General features: G+C 47.9%; 1 long non-coding RNA gene across 1 annotated transcript; it reads left to right on the top strand.

Annotated features, from left to right (window-relative positions):
• The first annotated feature begins 415 nt into the window (after positions 1-415).
• On the top strand, positions 416-4042 carry LOC121141120. The gene is made up of 4 exons (XR_005878028.1): positions 416-742; positions 1044-1092; positions 2266-2525; positions 3074-4042. It is a non-coding gene; the product is annotated as an uncharacterized LOC121141120 (long non-coding RNA).
• Positions 4043-4982: the final 940 nt, after the last annotated feature.

Here is a 4982-nt window from a genome sequence, read left to right on the forward strand (position 1 = left end):
AAGTCACAGCAAGATGGCGTCAGAAATCCCAGACAGCAGCACCTGGAAGAGGACTTGCCCTGGTTTCTTTTCCTGCTGCTGTGGTAAAATACTCTGACAAAGCAACTTAAGGGAGAAAGGGGCTTCTTCTGGCCAACAGCTCCAGGTTACAGTCCAATGCGATGGGGAAGTCAAGGAGCTTGAAGAATATGTCCACCATGTGAGATGAAGTCAGAGGGCCATGCTGAGCCAGCCCCACCCTTCCCTGGACCAGGGAACGCCGTCCTTGCCTCTCACTGGACACTACACCAAGACAGCTGGCCCCTGCACATTGGAGAGCTGGCCCCACCCTACACCAGAGTCAATGAATGGACCCTGATGGCATAAGAGCTGACTCCACCCCCTCACTCCAGCCCCAGTAGCCTGGACTCACCAGCTTAGTTACTACCCAGCCCACAGTCAGGCCTTGGGTTGGCTTACCCTAGCATCTACCCCATCTAGGACCTGCTGGAGCTGTGAAGGGACTGGCCCTGTGAAACAATACCCGCAGGATCTCCAAGACTCAGTATGGCAGCAAGATATCCCAGAGGAGTTCCCGTGAGGATCCGGTGATGATGGTGTACCAGAAACCAGAGGCCTGGAACCAGACCAGTGACTCACTGCAAGAAGCATTCGCTAGTTAAGCTGATAGGACAAAAGCGTGCCCTGTGCGACACAGCGAGACCTCCAGTGCCACCAGGACAGATGAAGAGGTGTTGGAGAGGTGAGAAATAAGAATTGAAGAGGGTTTTTTTTCTTTTCTTTGGGGGTTTAGTTTTGTTCTCATTTTTGTTTGTTTGCTTTGCTTTGTTTGGGGGGGAGTGCAGCAGGTCTGTGGGGGGGGGCCAGAGGTGAGTAGAATTGGAGTGCATGCTGTGAAACTCACAAAGAATCAATAAAGAAGCGAAATTAAAAATATATGAAAGTTTTTAAAAAGGGAGAGAATATGTACTCACATCACATCCACTGCCATGCAGGACAGGGAGATGAACTTGTATTTTTTCTGCTCGATTCCCTTTTTCCAGTTACACAGTCCAGGAACCCCTGCCCAGAGAAGAGTCCCGCCCATGGCAGGTGAGTTTTCCCACCTCTATTAACTCAACCAACCTAAGCAGAGCACAGTCATTCTTAGGATGCCCATCCCCCAGGTGATTCTAGATCTGTCAGGCTAACAACACTAACCATCACAAGGACCAAGAGCTGCTCTAGCTCGCTTCCAGGAAGCAGAAAGCTTTGGCTCCCTTCTGCCTAGCTCACTACTCTTGACCTGGTGACTGTACAGTTGTGTGGGGATGGAGTGGGAGAGAAGACAGAAAGAGAGGGAGTTCTGTGGGCAGAGGCACCGCCTTACCCAATCTGGATTCTCTTGAAAGGGAATGTCGAGCTGGGTTCCCCGGGCAAAGCTTAAACTTCATCTTCCTTGTCTATGTGTTCAACATAGCATGGGCAAGGGGGACCAAGACAATGACCTTTATCACACTAATATTTACTGTTGGGGACTGAAACCCAAGAGTGGGAAATCTGGGCATCTGTCAGTAGGGAACATGCACTGAAGGCCTTGGGTCAGGGCCCAGGGATGGAGGGTTTCTCCATAACCTGCTCACCTCTAGTCCAAGGCCGTCGTTCTGGTGTTGTTATCTTTGCCCTGAATTCAGGCCTGGTGGCTTCTACTAGATTAATGGTTCTCAACCGGTAGGTCACAACCCCTTTGCCAATTAACTCTAAAAGATATGTACATCATGATTCATAACAGTAGCAGAATTATAGTTATGAGGTGATGACAAAAATAATTTCGTGGTTGGGGTCACCACAACTTGAGGAAATATATTAAAGGGTCACAGCATTAGGAAGGTTGAGAACCACTACCCTAGACTGGAGAAGCCTACTTCAGAAGGTGGCAGGCGTATGCAGGCAGAGGTCAGTATGTGGAGATGTGGGTGGGGAACGACTGGGCTGGTGGGCAGCAATTGGAGCTGTCTTCACCATTCCTTTGACTGACCTAGCCCAGGCACAGCCCTTCTTGGCATGGCCCCAGGTGGCCAGGATGTGCACCACTTGGATATGAATTTTTCATGAACTCTTCATAGGCTCAAGGATGTCCTTCATCACTTGCAGAAGTCTTCTAGATCTTTCCTTTTTGTCTCCTGGGTCATTCTTCTGGGAACGCCTTTGGAATCACTGCGGTTTGAAAGCAACAACGATAACTAGTGCAATAAATACAATTAAGAACAGTCACTTTGTTTCTAGAGTCCAAGGACCTGGAGCTGTGCCTGACTCGCCCTGCCTCATCTGACCCTCGAAGCAGCCCAGTGGGACAGGTGATGTCACCATGCCCATGTCATAGATGGGGAAGTTGAAAGACAGAGAAAGATTTCTCTGAAGTAACACAGTGATTCTGGGGAGAAAAATCCACCCCAGGGAAGCAGCAGCCTCCTCCTAAAAAGTGCTCAGAGCAATGTGCTGCTCCCGACTGTTCTTAGCACATGGTCTCTAGAGGTGAGGCAGAGGTGAGTGTGAGTGTGTGCTGAGCTTTCTTAGGGCTCACAATAGGTATGAGAAGAGCCGATTCAACGGGGGAGTATCCCTGTTAGATGTCCCCCTCCTGCTGGTGCATGGACAAGGGAACAGATGTGGATGAAGCGCACCCTTGCCTAGGGAGCTCCGACTCCAGCAAAGGCCACGCTGGCCTCCAGTTCTTTTCCTCATGCTGTGGGGCCTGTGGTTGGTCCCTGGCTGTGAAGAGCAGAACCACAGAGACCGGCGCCTTTAATGTGGTGGCTCAGTGTCATGTTCCTGGCTCTGGCCTCTGCATGGTCAGTGCCCACGGCTGACCATAAGGGGCTGTGGCTGAGAAAGTGGCCCACACCGCTCATATTCCACGCTATTGAGGCTGCACGAGCAAGCCACAGTGGCCTATTTTAAATTTTTAGTAGCCCCTTCTAAAAAGTACAAAGAAACAGGTAACGTTTATTTTTGAAATATATTTTGCTTAACCTAATATATATCTAAGAATACTTTCAGTGTATAACCAATATAAATCCCCCCTTTTTTGCAGTTCAGCCCGTGTTTTCACAACACATTTCATTCAACTTGTAGCTGAAAATCAACAATAAAGTAACTGCTACAGATGAGCACGTCCCCCGGTCACCATACGCTAGAACTTAACCCCTTGTGTAGCGGTGTGGAAGTAGGAGCTCTTACAAGCAGGCACAATACCTGTACACATAAAACAGAATCAAAGCTTTCAAAAGAAAAGGTTCGCAGAGGAGAGGAACACCTTGAAGATGAGGCGTGCCATCGCCAGCCAGCAGAAGTTGACAATGATGGATGGAGAGCAGTCACAGAACCTCTCACAAAACCACACGAGAAGCTGCAGCCAACTCCATGTGGGCTACTTGACAATTGCTTGGTATTAGAAGCCAATGGGAAGGGTGATAAAGGTGGACAGGTGGGCTCCTCAAGAGCTGGTTAAAACAAACAAAATTGTCATCTTGAACTGTCATCCTTTTATCATACGAACCAACAATGAGCCGTTTCCCAGTCATAGTGTGAGAGGCAACAGAAGCTGGAACGGATACTACTGACTGTGACCAGCTCAGTAGCTAGGCTGAGGAGACACCCTGAAGCCAAACAAAGGTCATTGTGATAACAACACGGATGAGCGAGTGAGCATCTCGGCAGCAGGATACAGACCCCTTTGGGAATATGCCCAGGAACGGTACAGGGTCAGGTGGTAGCCTGCTTCTAGCTTCTCCAGGGACCAGCCTGGATGAGAAGGCCCCCATGGGCTCGTGTATTTGAATGCTTGGTTCTCAGTTGGTGGAAGGATTAGGAGGTTGGAAGAGGCGGTGGTGTCACCTCAAAAGACTTGTGCCAATTCCCACTGTTCCTTCTTGCTCTCTCTCCCTCCCCTTCTTCCTCTCCTCTCTCCCTCTCTGCCTCCCACCTGCAGATCAAGATGGGAGCTCCCAGCAGCTGCTGGACCTGTTCATGTCTCTGTGCCTTTGCTCTGCCACCCTGTACTCCAGCCCCCTAAAACTGGAAGCCCAATGAAACCCTTTCTTTTTTCTAAGTTTCCCTAGTCATGGTGTTTTGTCACAGCAATAAAAAAGATACTAATAGCTAATACAATATCTATCAACTGAAGAATACATAATAAAAATATGGCACAGACACACAATGGAGTTTCATTCCCCTGTAAAGGGAAATGAAAGTATAGCATTTGAAGATAAGTGGCTGGAAGTGGAAAATTTTATACTGATTAAGGTAACCCAAGTCCAGAAAGACAAAAGACCCGTCATATATGGATTTTAGCTTAGAAACTCTAGGTTTTGTGTGTTTAACTTGGAGTATCATATGGGAAACTAGACAAAGATCACTGAAGGCTGGGGAACACTTTAGAGAATAGTGGAACGTATGTGGGGGGACACCTTAGAGGGTATGAGAACATAGATGAAAGTGGAGACGGGGAACCCTGGATGGGAAGATGAGAGCATGGCAGAGTCCAGATCTCACTTACTAAATGGCCTATAACACTCTGTGTAGTCATCTCCGAGAAATACAAATGTGTGTTTGCACAGAAAGCTCTACAGTGTTACAGAAGTTTCTTTCCTGTCCAGTCCCACAGATGTTCAGTCCCAAACAAATACACAGAGGCTTCTAGTAATTATAAACTGTTTAGCCTATGGCTCAGGCTTCTTATTGGCTAGCTCTCTCTTAGTTATTAACCCATTGTATGCCATGTAGCTGCCGAGGAAGAAAGAGGCCCAGGCATCACTGGTAAGCCAAGTCTATGTGGAAATACATAGATTAATAGAAATTGGGTTAATAATTAAGAGAGAGCTAGCCAATAAGAACCAATAAGAAGCCTGAGCCATAGGCCAAACAGTTTATAATTAATAGAAGCCTCTGTGTGTTTATTTAGGACTAAAGGGCTATGGGCCTGGATGGGAAAGAAACTTGCG

This window comes from Mesocricetus auratus, unplaced genomic scaffold, assembly GCF_017639785.1.
Source record: "Mesocricetus auratus isolate SY011 unplaced genomic scaffold, BCM_Maur_2.0 Super-Scaffold_100007, whole genome shotgun sequence".
Taxonomy (NCBI): Eukaryota; Metazoa; Chordata; class Mammalia; order Rodentia; family Cricetidae; genus Mesocricetus; species Mesocricetus auratus.